The 15924-nt window shown below is 37.4% G+C and overlaps 1 protein-coding gene across 1 annotated transcript in view; it reads left to right on the top strand.

Moving 5' to 3' along the window:
* The window catches only part of esrrga (estrogen-related receptor gamma a), a 261249-nt gene that overhangs the window by 51330 nt on the left and 193995 nt on the right, over positions 1 to 15924 (top strand). The window lies entirely within an intron of this gene.

The following is a 15924-nucleotide window of genomic DNA, read 5'->3' as shown; positions in this document are numbered from 1 at the left end:
AGGGCCGTTTACATGGTGACACTGCAACATCTAGACGCAACGATTGTTTTGTGTAATGGCCTCGCCTTTACACAGTGACAGCGAAAACGGAAGGCGAAGATGCGAACTTTTGATTTCAGCCTCCGAAGTGAAATGATTTGATTTTTGGGGCTTGCGCCTCAATCATATGAATGGAACGTTCTTGCGCTGATGACGTCAGCACTCGCACACGTCATTATTATCATCTTTATTACAATTGCCTGTGCCTTTTTTGAAGACCCTTAATAGAAAGGCAATTTTCATAGTTTGCTGACGACGTAGATTTTTTTTTTTTTTTGCCTTGATCAGTCTTAACTTTCTCTTGTATGGTGTACAGTCTACAAAATAATCCAATCCAAGCAGATGTCAACAAACTGGGATAACATTTTGACAAAAAAAGGAAAAAAAAATAAACACAAACAGAATCCGACAAAGGCTAAGGCATAAGACAAAGGAAGTTGTTGTATGCTGTCTTGCTGAGTGACAGCGCAGGTGGAGCAATTGCGCACCAACTCCGAGTTCAATAAAATGTTATATAAATATCTTAGCTCTTGTTACTGCTCTGATTTAACTATATAAGACCTCTTTGCAAAGGGAGCTTTAGTTTTGACGATTAAAATGCCTCATTGCTGTTAAAATATGCTTTTACCAATGAACTCGATACATAAAAAAATGTTCAGACAGACTAAACTAGTCTGAAGTCATAAAGTAAAACCTAATAAAATGTTACATTAGACGTAGACTTTTATCTGTCAAAGTGCATATGCACTGGCAGGCACAAAACGGCACGCGAACCACCCATATACACAATCAACCCCCCTCTGCAAGATGATAAGTGTGTTAAGAAGCAGGGAGAAATTATTAATTACCAGGCTAATGGGCACTAGGCTGACTTCTGCTTCATTAAGCTCTCAATGTTTGTGTGTGCCTGTTGTGATTGTGTAGTGGCAGTGGGGGCGGCTGTGAGTAACACAACAAAGATACGCGCATATTTGCAGACCGGCACTGTTGAACAATATCTCTTGTTAGCTTTTCCCCGCATGCAGCATGTACCAATAAAGGTGTAACCAACAAAACCTTAAAAAAAAACAAAACAAAAAAAACATGTTTGCTGTAAATCATAGCCACAGAAGAAGGAAATAGTAAGAAACGAAGTGCGTGCTATCTGTACTGTGACAACAATAAGTGGTGATGCACTATGCTCCCACTCTATCCCTCGCAGGGTTGTGCTGGCACCAGTATGATAAGTAAAACCAGCGGTGGGTGACGTTAATCTGACTTACTCCCACTAGGAAATGTAGATAAGAACGTGAGGGGAGTCAACAGTGGAGGGAGTCGAAAGAAGTTTTCTTATTTTATGGATTTGGCAGAGACATTAGATTCATTTATTGTAAGTCACTGATTATGTAGTCGTTCACTTACCTGATTTCTGTGCTGACCGCGTGCGAGTTGAGATGTTCCTCAAAGCCTCAAATAGCATACGTTGTGTAGTAAATGTGTGGATAAGTCAATAAAGACTTCATTTCTGACTTGAGGCCCAAAACCTATATTGAAAGTCACTGCTGGCAATTAGCATTTGCCACCAATTTTACCACTTTACAGTTTTCATCGTTAGTTGCAAAAGATGTATTTGATTGAGCATGCTTTTGTAAGTAAACTCACCGTAAGCATTTTGAAAACAGTTAAGAAAACTCCAAATTAGCCCTTTTTTTTTTCAACATTTGCTAATGCAATACACTAGGCGGCTGAGCAGTGGTGCCAATTTTCCTGAAATGATTTAAAACTTGAATCAAGCATTATTACTGACAGTGTCACTAACACATTACTAAGAAATGCGTTGCTGTAATATGATTACTAGGGGTGCACAATATCAATTTTTCCTAAACCCATACCGATATCAATAACCGATAATAAATATAGAATTTTTAAATGTATATTCACCTGATTTTTTGAACACCTGGAGGTTAAAAAAAAATTAGTGGTGGATTCAACATAGATTTGCCTTTGACCTAACCAGTTTTTTATGATGACATGAACATTTTATAATGAACAAAACAAAGACAAGAACAGTCTCGACTTCAAATAAAGTGCCAATATTTATTTTTTCAAATAAATATAATTTGAGTCAATCACAACCAGTTACTCAATATCATTGAAGATGTGTTGCCTGAATGATGAGCACTGAACTAAAAACCCAACAGGTACTGTGCGTTGTCATCAGATAAAAACATTTGGTGCGACAGGAGAGGAGACTGTTGTGGTTTTGGTCCATGAAACAACTTTCTTAACCTCACAATTATATGACAGCAAGCCTATCAATAACCAAAAGGCCTCTCAATAACTTACTCATTTATAACTAACACTGTAAAATGCAAACATTATATAGTAAGATTCATCACTCATTCCTCATTATCAAAAATATGGTCGAACAAAAAGGATTAATGGCTTGCCTCATAATAATCCATATAAACGGCAGTGAGTGAACCCATTTTCAATAAAGCATTATGTTTCATCTCTTCGCAGTACAAAATCCTTGCCCAGCCACTGCGCCGTCATACCAAGCATTCTGACAAGACTAACATTAAATGTCCATATGTCCGTGGTGAAACCTACATGCTGTGCATGGTTGCTGATCGAAGTTTGGAAGCTTGTAGCTATCTCATCAAACTGTGCCGGTAAACATTCGGCTTGGAATGGTGAACCTGGGCTCCAACCTGAATCCTATGTCTTCGACTAGGGAAAAAGGTTGGTTGTCTCGCGCCATCATTTTTGTGATCATGTTTGCGATCACTGTAGCCCTCGGTCATCTTTGTGAGACTTTTCAAAGGCCTCGTTAAATGGTACAACCCCGGCTTTCTTAGCTGGCTTTGGAATTGGATGGGCAGCTTCATTCGCTGCTTGCGCGTCCTCGTACTCCTTTAAAACACCATCAAAGCGATTGTGATCTTTTCAGCTGCTGCGTTGTAGCTCGACACTTTTTTTTTTCCTCCTCTTGGAACTTCGGCTTTGCATTTGTTACAAATTGCGAGTGAAGCGTTTTTACCGACGCCATCTTTAAAAAAAAAAAAAAATTAGCACACTGCCATTGTTTGAGTATTACGTCACAGAAGGAAGCGCTTAATTTGTGGCACAACTCCCTCTTATTAAATCACACACAGTCACTGATACATTGTACTGGCAAAACAGGAGTGGAAACAAACGCACACATCCCAATCCACTGACACGGTGCCAAAATAATTATAGTGTATATTATCAGGCTTATTAATGATGTTATTGTATTTATTGGGATGACGTCATAATTCCTAGTATCGGTTTGATAATTATCGTGTACCTATAATGATTACTTTCTTTCAGTAACGAGTAATCTAAAAGTATGTGCGTTACTGTTTTGTTATTGCCTTATAATGTATGTAGAATGAAGAATATTGTATTCATGTACGAAGAGCATTTTGAATAGAAAATGTTAGAAAGGTTCACACTACGTGTTCGTTTCCATGGTAACCGCTCACAGTTACTTCCTATTATGGTCTCAAGTCACACGTGCTAAGTGTTTTGGGACTGAGAAAGGCGTGTGTCAGCGCGGGTGCACATTCGAGCCGAGTGCAGCCACCTGTTGAGATGTGCGAGGGAATGTTGATCTGTGTGCGTCCATGAATGAACATGAGTATTTTTCCTTCATTCTGGAGAGTTCCGGCGATAGGTTGGGGCTGCTACATGTGCGCACGTTTCTTAGCTTTGCCGTTGTAACAGCGGGTAGTCATCGGTGAGCATTGTTTACATCATATTTGTGTTTCTCATTTATGCCGTGAGGTGACGTGGTGGTTTAGCATCTTTGGGATGTGTTGTAAGTCCGATTGAGTGTATAGTGCTCAGTTGCCACCATGTTTTGTGGCCAAATCGACTGCGTGTGTGTATGGCGTACTTCCAGGTTGTGCATTCGCGCCCGCCACCACCTTTGTGTTTGCACTGTGCAATTCATTTGTGTGTCGTTGATTATTGTGCAGTCGATTTGCTTTTTTTTTTTAATTGGCACTGATATGCTGTTAACCCTAACCTCTAAACGCTAAACCGAAATTCAGAATTTTTGACATTAGGCTTAATCTTCGAGTTAGTGGGATTTAATTAGTCGGTGGAGTTCATTTCAGCAAATTCCATGCAGTTTATCAGTTATTAGTTAGTTTCAGGGGTCCGGGGTGGCTAAGCTAGCGCGACTCAATGGTGGTTGAAATCAACTCCATTAAATTATTAAACCTCCGCTAACTCGAAGATTAAGCCTTACGTGAAAAATTCTGATCTTGTACTTTAAATTCAATTATGGGAAAGTCAATTACATGTGATGGCCTATTAATGTTGTCATTCTTATGTTGAGGCGCCAAAGGGAGAAAAATTTGTAAAAAGTAACCGATAAATTACTTTTAAAGTAACTTAGTTACTTTGATAATAAAATAAACAGTAAAGTAACTAGATTTCTTTTTTGAGGCGTAATCTGTAATCAGTAATTAAATTACTTTTTCAAGCAATCTGTGACAACACTGATTACAAATGAGTTTTTAAAGGCAAAAATTTCCTATCTTCTTTCTTTCCCATTTTCTTAGATTTTGATGTTTAACTTCCTCGAAATTAAAAAGTTATTTTGAGATTTAGGGAGCATTTAGGGGTAAAATACAAATAAATAAATACATTTTAATAACCCAATATTTTTTTACCGAAATTCTTTCTTCTGAAAATGACGTGTTCAGGCCTGATTTTTTTATCATGCGATCGGATCGGGGACATCGCTGGTAATTATTAATTTGTTGGTCGTGTTATATTTCAAATCAACCAGACCAAATCTCATTAATCTTTATCAAGTTGAGTACACAGTTTCAACAGGTCCAACAGGCCTGACACACTGTAAGTCCTCTGTAAAAAGCGTGATAATATGCAAATTCTACATCCAATCAAATGTTGCTTGGTTTATCACGGAAATACTTTTTTCATAATGGAATAGTCACCCGAGTGCATGATATGCTATAGTTCCTCCTTCTAAGCATCCATTGTAGACACTCCTTGGATTTTAGCATCTTGTTTCACATAGGTCATATTGAGTCCGATATGATCATTCCAGGCAGTGTAGAATTCAGTCACCAACTGTTGGTGCACATGTATGTACATGCATGTGCACACTCGCAGACACACACACACTCAAGCATGTTCGCCTATAAATAGCGCTGGTGGTAACATAAGCAGGGGCCCAGGCTCAGTGGTTTTCCTCCATTGATTAGCTCTCTGGATAATGCAGAATTATTCCCACCTCTTATGCACACACATACACACACAGACAAGGGCTCTACACAAATGAGAGCTGATTAAACAGGGGAACAGGTGTGCGACAAACATACATCAGGACAGATATTTAACACCATGAAGTTAATAAGAGTCTGATTTTGTATCAAAAACACTAATCCCGCGTGGTAGGATTGTACTTTTAAGTGGGCCCAGAAGGGTGTCATCTTGCTGGTGTTGTGTTTGGTGTGCTAGAATTACCCAGAATGCTTTAGCGATTGACTGTTTGGCTAATGGTGGGCTCTGTTTTCCTCTGATGGCCATTGACTTGGTCTTCTCATCAATACTTGTTTTTAGAGCTATTCTAGAGTTTTGTGTCCCCTTAAAAGTAGAATCACTTCTCGACTCAAGTTGTGGAGGTGCTGCATAGTCCACTTATAAGCATTAAACTTCCTTTGCGTTCATCGTTTCGCTTCATTTTGGCAATTTTTTTTCAGGTGTTCACTTTTTTCTTTCCTGTTCTTGTTTCTCCCCTTCCTTCCCTGGTTTTAGAAAGGATTCAGTCTCACATACCCTCAGCAAGACTATCATCACACCACCCAGGAGACCACTCTAACCCCCCCATTCTATCCGTATCCATCCATCGATTGCGACTATTCCTGGACTCCGTTATCCCACTCTGGTCCTGCTCGGGTTTCCCTTCCCACCATTGCCTATGTCCCTATATACTCTATATATGTGTATAGGCGAGTATGGAAACTACTGAATAAGACACTGAACCTAGCTTTTACAGTTTTTTTTTTTTTTTTTTTTTTTTTTAAACAGGACTTAAAATATTCTATTCATTCGCATTCTTATATCCAATACTCAAAACACACACACTCAGAACTGATTTGTTTAGGACTAAGTTTGACTGGATTCATTAGTAGCAGCAGTGCTTTGCCTTGTCACCTCTACATGGTTTAAGTGGCCTGAGTATTGGTAATCAATCAGAAATGGTCAGTTCTATGAGAAAAGCTGAGGCAATCAATAGCCAAATAGACATATGCCGATTACCGGTTTCAAGGTGCTATGAAAATGTCACGGTTTCAAAACCGCATAAATTTTCCGTCATACCGTCCCAAAGGCTTCCCACCAGTTGTTGCTCAGTAGAGGTGGGAATCTTTGGGCACCTAACGATTCGATTACAATTACGATTCAGAGGCTCCGATTCGATTATAAATCGATTATTGATGCACCAACCCCCCCACCCCATCCCGCTTTGAATTTTTTTGTACACTACTTCCAAAATTGTTCAGAAATCATCTCAGGCTAAACAAAGTACTATTTCACTATCAAGTCAACAGTTAAAAACAGTAAATAAAATACTCAAGTCCCCATTTTGTATCGGCAGCTTTAAACAACATTCAATTAACTTAATGTTGTGAATCAAACGTTAAAGTTGTTAAAATTGCTCCCGTTATTCCCTTCTGTCTACTTTTGACGTGAAAATTTTAAAACTGTTTCATAATTTAAAGATAGATTCAAGATTTTGCCGATTTTTTTTTTTTTTTTTTTTTAAAGATAAAAAGTAATTAGGTTCGCTACAACAGAGCCTTCTAGAGAAGTGTACTGCTTTAAGATATATGATCTAACATGGCTGTCGTCTGTCATTCCACATCTAGTTGTAGATATATGTGATATCTACCTTAGCTGTAAGTTGCTGTATGTTTGTAGCAACTAGCAACTGGGCGCTGTTTGTAGCGGCTGATGGCCACAGTCAGGTATTATGAGTTTTTTTTTTATCTAGCGGCATGAGTTGAACATGATATTTACTCTTGGTCCGTTCTTCACTGCGTCCTGAAGACCGCGCTGACTGTGTTTTATTTCCGCTTTACCTGGTATAATTCAATAATCGGAATTTGGATGTTTGTGAATCGTTCTCGAATCTTCCACGGCCGAATCGCGAATAATCTAAGAATCGGAAATTTCGCACGCCTCTATTACTCAGTGTGAATGAGTCAGCAGTGCGACACGATGGCTGGAGAAGGTGAAACTCCTGAACTTTTCCCCCATCATAGAAAACCAAATCGTTGGTATGGGAATACTTCGGCCACAGAAAAGTCACAGATGACCGCGGCTTAGAGGAGAAGGACCAACCGACATGTAAAACATGTTTGTGAAGGATGGCTGCCGAGTAGGCAATACCTCCAATATGATTTCACATGTATACAAAATTAAAGGTCAGTAAACACTGTCATGAACGTTTTCCACCAGCTATGAGAGTTAACTTTAGTATGTCTAGCGGTGGTAAAATGTGGTGGGGGGTTTTTTCTCTCTTGCAACTGTCTGTGTTGAGAAAGAGACTGTGTATAATTTAAACATGATACGAGTCATACACGCATCCTTTTTATGGAAAGTAATTCAATTATTTTTGTTCTGATGGTAATAATGTTGAGCTGTGGCTGTGGGTTTAGGCTCACCTAAAGGACTGTATTCATTTTTATTTAGAATACTTCAGGTTTTTTTTTTTTTTTTTACTTTATACTTATGTTCCAATTTGCTAATGTTTAGAAAATAAAAATCCTGTCCAATGGAAAACCCAAATATCTCAAACACATTTTAGAGCTGTAATTGCAATACCATGAAACTGTGATATTTTTGCTTAAGGTTATCATACCGTCAGAATCTCGTACCAACACATGCGTATAGCCAAATTACTAAATGTAAAAGCTTGACTTATTCATTCATTCATTCATTCTACATTTTCATACAATAATTTAGAAATTTGTGCAAAAAGTAATCCAGTAGCAGTAGTGAAGTAGATTGGCTGTTTTCTTTTTGTTTAATTTTAGAGAAATTGATCAAGGTAAATTTGAATATAGGCAAAACAGTGTGAAGTTAGAAGAAACCAATTTGGTAGGGCAAGGCAAGGCACGCCAAATTTATTTGTATAGCACAATTCAACTCAGGGCAATTCAAAGTGCTTTACATCACATGAAGGTCATAAAAATCACATTAAATAAAAAGAACGTCAAAACAAAGACAATCGAAACAGGAAATAAAATTATGCATGATAATCACATTAAATTGAAATCAAATGGAAATAAAGCAGATAAGGAATAAAAAATAAATAAATAAATAAATAAAGCACAGTTATGGATATGCTATGATAAACAAAAGTGTTTTTAGCCCTTTAAAGGAGCTAATATTTTTAGCACACCTCAGACCTTCAGGTAATTTGTTCCAGAGGTGAGGAGCATAATAAGTAAATGCTGCCTCACCCTGTTTAGTTCTTGTTCTTGGAACATACAGGAGATCGGTTCCAAACGACCTTAGGGGTCTAGATGTTTCATGGGGATCCAACAAATCAAGCCTGTATTTTGGTCCAAGGCCATTAAGTGTTTTGTAGACGAGCAGTAGTATTTTATAGTCTATCCTTTGACTCACTGGAAGCCAGTGTAACGATTTCAAAACCGGTGTAATGTGATCCAGTTTCCTTGTATTTGTAAGGACTCTGGCAGCAGCGTGCTGTACGAGCTGCAGCTTCCTGACTGATTTTTTATCAAGACCTGTAAATATACCGTTGCAATAGTCCAATCTACTGAAAATAAATGCATACATTTTTCCATGTCTTGTTGAGTCAGAAGCCCCTTAATTCTGGCTATATTTTAGGTGGTCATAAGCAGATTTAGTGACGAACTTTAGATGGCTATCAAAGTTTAGGTCTGAGTCAAAAATTACGCCAAGATTTCTCACTTGATTTGTAGCTGTAAGTGACATTGTGCATAGCAATCCATTCTTCAAAGCTGGTTCCTTCTGAATTGGTCGTTATAGATCAAAACTGAGAGGGACAAAAAAAATAAATAAATACATAAATAAACGATTTTAAAGGCACTTTATAGTCTGAAAAATAATGTACTACATTAGATGTTTTTTTAACACTCATTTTTTGGTTTCAGTTAATTTTCCACTTAACTGAAACTTAGAATATTGTCAATGATGGGATTTTTTCTTTTTTTTTACGAGTGTAGTAGAAAAAAGCACACACCAAACTTTGCTCACCATTTCAAGAAGTGTAAGAAAGCATCTCATTCGCACTGCAATATGCTATGATTACTTTTATGACTTGTGTGTTCATCTCGGCTCATTGAGAATGTAGGACAAACTATATCACTGAGACCTCGAGATGCCTTTCTGAGGCCAACAAGGGCGTTAATGTTCTGAATATTCTGTGTCATTGGACTAAGTCCTCTGTGCCTGTATTAGTGTCCATGTCTTTACCCGAGCACTAGATTGAATGCACTTCCACACACCTCTATGGTAATGAAGTGACACACGCAAAGACACATACACGCACACGTTGGGACAATCAGGTCATTCCAAGGTAGAGGGACTTAGATGTAGTGAAATATTCATACTTTAGAGGTGCTACGAGTGTGTGTGTCTTTAATTGAGGTCCTGATGCCTCCAGCAAAATGCTTCGGAGAGAGTTGCTCACCACACACACACACCAGAAGGGATGTACTAATACATCAAGCCGGCTTTGCTTTACACACAGGTGAAACAAAAAATGTTGTTGGTAAAAACCCAGTACTGGCGTAATGGAAATTTTTGAAAAAATATGCCATGCTTATGATTTCTCAGAATAATTCTTAAGAATTTAACAAGGCAGATGACCAAAAAATATTCAACACTTTATTAAGTTTTCCAGCACCATGGCTCAAAATGTAAATTTACTTCCTAAGTAAATACAGGTAGGCCCCATGTTACGGCGAACCCGACTTACTGTATGTGATTTCGACTTTAGGAAGCCGTATTTATTTATTTATTTTTTAATGATGTTAACTTTTTGTTTTGTAATGCATGATTTTATTTTCAATCGCATTTGTTCCCACGAAGAAGTTGCACAGCGGAGTGAGAGAGAAAGGGGAAAGATTACAGCTGCAAGCCTGCACTTATAGCTGTTGTTTATGAAGCATCCACAGAGGCAACACCTGTATATAACACCTTTTATACTGTTAATTGTGCGTTTTCAATTGTGGTCGAATACTTGGGGCGAGTTTATGTCGTTGTATTTGATGATGTGTGCCAGCTGATACAAGCTAATCGTTTTTGCGGATTGTTATTTCTCTATCAGCAGCTAGTTATAAACGCAAATTTGAATTGCAATTGAATTGAAGATGAAACTGATTTTATTTTATTTTTAGTTACCGTAATTTCCCGAATATAACGCGCACTTTTTTTTCCCCAAAATCAACTTGTAAAATCATGGTGCGCATTATACACGGGCACAGGGATGGAGACAGAAATAATACCATTACCATACACAAAGACCGATTTTTTTTATTTACACGGCCTTGTTGTGTTGAAGAAAACGTATGCGGCGATCCTTTGCCGACCATTACGGTACATGACGTCACCATTTTGTTTCGGTAATACTTCACTCTGATTGGTCGAACGATTTTGTCTGTGTTAAATTCTGCTTTTTTTCACTCTTCATAAAGCACAGAATTTAGTTTCTTGAACTCATTTGAGTCAACGTTTATTGCAACTCGGACCATAACAAACGTAACTCAACACAGACTTCCTGTGTCCGTCAACTATATCTGTCCCTCGGGAAACTCAAACCCAAATAACAACAGTTCCTCTTGTTAGTCAACAGCGATGCGCTCGTTCCGATTTACGACTTCAGTCCCCACTTTTATTTTACCGTATCAATCCATGGAAGAAACATTTTTTCATCATGATGAAAGGAGCAAGTTATACAGCAGCCTTTAAAAGAAAGGTTACATCTGTTTTGTTTTCTCCTGGATTCTGGTAAGTTGGAGAAGTTGTCAGATCACAATATTACCGTGCATATTGTCAGTTTACGGTAATGTTTTGAACTACCAATGTGCTATGCTTGTGCTGTGTTTCACCAGTCAGTAAAATGACATTTCTGTATCTGTACACGAGCTCTGTTTTCGTGTATTCTTCTATTTATTGGTGCTAAAATTAGGGTGCGCGTTATACACGGGTACAATAATTTTCCCTAGATTTTACAAGTAAATTTGGGGTGCGCATTATACACGGGTGCGCCTTATATTCGGGAAATTAGGGTAGGTTTTTTTGTTTTGTTTTGTTTTTTCATTTGGTTTCATTCTGCAAGTGTTGATGTCATGAGCAGCTGACTAAAGTCAGCAACCCACATGGAGATCAGACATCGTCATTTTGGAGCATAGCTCACTGTGTCGCTTGGACTTAGCGTCAAAAACTTGACGAGTACAGTACAATGACGTATAATACATGTTTTTGGATTGTTTTTTTTTTTAAACCATTCCTTTTCATCTGCTTGACATGGAGAATGGGAATCTGAGTGTCCTATTGGTCTGAACAGTTTTAATCTCCAGGGTAGGAACGGAATTCGTTCATTACCCGGGGACAACCTGTAGCCATATTTTCTCAAATTTCCACTGAATTACTGATGGATACCATGTTGACATTTTATTGTGTAAATTGTGACTTGACATAAACCTAAAAAGTAACTTTCACAGCGTAAATAATAAATGTAAAGTTATTTATGTGTTTCATGTTGTAGTTAATAACAAAAAAAATAGTGAAGGGAAAAATGCAAACATTTAAAAGGTAAAGGAAGTCATGTGTTTAAGTGGACACTTCAACATTCTAGGCATGTGCCGGTATGAGATTTTGACGGTACGATAACCATGAGCAAAAATACCGCGGTTTCACGGTATCACGGTATTGCAATTATAGCTCCAAAATTTTGAGATGTATGGGTTTTTAAAAAAGAAAAAAGAAAAAAAAAAAAAAAATTTTTTTCCATTGAACAGGTTTTTTTTCAGAACATATTTGCAAATTGGAACATGACTATAATGTGAAAATAAATTAATGTGAAAATAAATAAATTAACAAAAAATAACAAATATTTTATATAAAATTAAAATAAATAGAATCTAGATTATACCCACAGGCACAGCTCAAGTTGCTCAATATTAGAGCAAGAACAAAATAATTGCTATAAAAAAGTAAAAACACTTCTAAATAAAATGAAAGATATATACTGTTTGACTTTTTTTTGAGGGGGAGAAGCTGAAGTTTCGCCATTTTCAGCCACTGTGTCAACTCTCTTCTACATGATGTCATGCCTTTGTGTTAAAAAGAACAAAAAATTCATAAGTTAATAAGTTAGTTAAAGATGTACAAGTTAGTTTTATAAGTTAGTTAAAATGTAAATATTGTTGAGGAAAGGTTTCATCTAAAACAAATAGTGAGGAGTGAGACCTCCTTTCGCAATTGGCGATCTTTGACGCGATCCTTTTTTTTTTTTTCCCCTCCCTCCTTCATTTAAGCTTGTTTCTCACTCAGCGGCTGTGAGACATAAAACGTCTACGAAGCTGCTCTCCCAGCTTAGCCTAGGCTAACATTCGTCTTTGTAAGTTTTAGTTAGTTTGTATATTGAATTTGAAAGGAAAATGTGTGTTTTGTTTTTGGCAACCTTTTTCATGGTGCTACTGCTATCCTGTTGAACCTACTCACATGTGGAAAAATACAATTGTATAACGTTTTAAATGTATTCATTTGTATATTTCACCACGATTTGAGAGCTCAATAAATTGAAGAAAAGTACGCCTTGTGTTTAGAGGGTTTGTTTTTTGGTTTGCTGGCTGTTTAGCAGAATAGCGACACTGACACTCACGGCAACAAACAGGGGAAAGGTGAGCGCTGCCGCACCAAGCCACTTCGGCTGCATTTTGGCACATGAAAAATAGCGAATACCGTACTAAGGTATGACGGAAAATTTTAGTGGTTTTGAAACCGCGACGTTTTCACACCACGGTAAACCGTGAAACCGGTAACCGGCACATGTCTACAACATTCTTACATTGTTGTTTTCGTCAACAATGACGAACGAAAATATTTCGTAGACTATTTTTCATGACGATGACGTGGCGATGACCAGCTAAAAACGTGGCTTGAATGACTGGACCATAACGACACGAATGTCAGTTTTCGTCTGAGGAGAAGACAACGAAACGCAAATGCGACATAGTTTCTGTCATATGTTCACAATGCGTGACATTTTTATATTGTGCGTGGGGTACGTCAGCTTGCATCGTAGCAGTGTTTGGGTCGTGTCACTCATGTGAGTCAACTGCATCTTGCTTGTATGGAAACTAGGGCTGTTAAACGATAAAAGTTTTTAATCAAGTTAATTACAGCTTAAAAAATAATAAATCGTAATTAATCACAATTCAAACCATCTATAAGATATGCCATATTTTTCTGTAAATTATTGTTGGAATGGAAAGATAAAACACAAGACGGATATATACATTCAACATACGGTACATAGGTACTGTATTTGTTTATTAGAACATTAAATCAAGATGGCATTAACATTATTAACATTCTGTTAAAGCGATCCATGGATAGAAAGACTTGTAGTTCTTAAAAGATAAATGTTAGTACAAATTATAGAAATTTTATATTAAAACCCCTCTTAATGTTTTCGTTTTCATAAAATTTGTAACATTTTCAATTAATAAACTAGTAGCTCGCCATTGTTGATGTCAATAATTACACAATGCTCATGGGTGCTGAAACCCATAATATCAGTCACACCCAAGCGGCAGTAGAGGGCGACAAAACACTAAAAAACCCAAGTAACAAGTGGACATTACACTGTGCTGTCATTTTAATCTGTTTCAGCGGGGCATGTGCGTTAAATGCGTCAAATATTTTAATGTGATTAATTAAAAAAAATAATTATCGTCCCTTAACGCGATAATTGTGACAGCCCTGATGGAAACACATGGTAAGACTTCTCTTCTTGGCAAGAGAGAATTTGCAATGTTGCTTAGCCTTTAAAGGTCTGTGCTGAGTGATTATCACACACTAAATGTAACCCGTTGCGTTAGCATAGCATTCACATTAGCATCAAGCCTAGCGTGGCGAACATCCTCCTAAACGTTCGGACATTTTTTTTTTTTATTTTTTTTTTTTTACATACAGTTTGTGGCTTCTAGGTGGGTTTAATTGAAAATAGTGTGCTGCTTTTCCTGCTGAGTGTGTATTAACATCACAAAATTGGTGTGTTCCTTGTCCATGCTACAATTTGTGCTCGTCTGTCTATCCTCGTTCGAAATTATTGGCAACCTCTGTTTATTTTTGGACAAACATTTTTGAGTAACTGTCGACTAGTGATTTTTTAGATTGGTCGACTAAAATTAGATGAAGGCGAACACATTTTGAAATGACTGAAGTATGACTAAGATCAATAAGTATTTTCATCCAAAAGACCAAGACAAAAATTAGGGCTGCCAAAACCAACAAAAAAATACAATGTCTTATTACTCGTGAGTTATTGTAGGAACTGGTGTTAGCTACTCGTGTGGTCATTGGTGGCAACCTGGTAAACTAACACATATTCAATTTTCTCTGTGCTTTCCTTATTAGAGTCTTAGAGTCAGTCTGGTCACTGTACTTGTCACATGCCAATTATAGGGCATATATGGAGTGGTCCCTTCTGTATAATGTCAGTTGATGCCTGATGTTAACTAACATTCTAACTACTAGGGCTGTCCCAAACAATTATTTTTCTCCTGATTAGTCTGCAGACTTTTTTAATGATTAGTCGACTACTCCAATAACTTTTTTTTTTTCTTTCTAATCTTGCAATTACATTTCTGTTGACAATTAGTAACAAATTTATTCACAAAAACATTTTGGAACACTTATTTTTTTATTTAATAAATCACCAATAAACAATGAGGTCAAATGTTGATGGCATTAACTAGTGCAAAAGAATAGAATGTAAACAGATTCAGAACACTGTGACTTCACTTTTCCAACAGGAATCAAAACGATTCTTACTTTCTCTTTTTGTGGTATGTCTATATTGTTCTCAGCATTAGAGTGAGCACCAGCAGAGTAAATGAATGTCATGTATCACCAGAGTGACGGACGTGAAAAAACCTAATGATGCACGTTGATTCGACGCTACGACGGAGTACTAGGGCCAAATAAATACATTTTAAAAAAAGGACTACAAATTTAATGTTGTACGATTGCTTCGAGAAAAAAAGTCTCACTTATTTCGTAGGGGTAAAGTAGCTGTGAGCCGCTATGCACTTTACATACATGTACCTTCCCTGGAAGCTACGATGAAGCAGTAGTATAAATCATTTCATTGATTTTAATTTGATGTAGATCAAGCAAAATAATAAGGATTTCCTCATTTGTAAAACCGATTCTAAAACACAAGATACTTTCAATATTGTTGATTTTAACGGAGGCGGCAACGCGCTACGTAAACTGCGTAGCTGCTTATACAACTACATTAGCCTGACATTAGACCCTAATGCTCTGTCGTATGACCCACATAAAGGATATTTCAATAAAAAATGTTGTCATATGGACTTAGGATCCGCCAAGCGGTTGTCTCCTGTCGTCTTCCAAAATTACACCAGGGTGACGGTGCTTCAGGTGTTCATTCACGGTCGACGTGCTGCCGTGGTATGCAAGCTTGGCAGTACAGAGACTGCACAGTGTACCGTCCTTTGTTTCATTGAAATAAGTAATAAGGACACAGCAGTGTACCCTCCTTCTTTGAAATAACTCAATGTTTTGGACACTGGTGCGCTTTTTTTGGCTTTGTGC

The sequence above is a fragment of the Corythoichthys intestinalis genome, chromosome 1 (assembly GCF_030265065.1).
Source record: "Corythoichthys intestinalis isolate RoL2023-P3 chromosome 1, ASM3026506v1, whole genome shotgun sequence".
Taxonomy (NCBI): Eukaryota; Metazoa; Chordata; class Actinopteri; order Syngnathiformes; family Syngnathidae; genus Corythoichthys; species Corythoichthys intestinalis.
The sequence above is the reverse complement of the archived record's forward strand: the minus strand, read 5'-3'. Positions and strand labels throughout refer to the sequence as shown.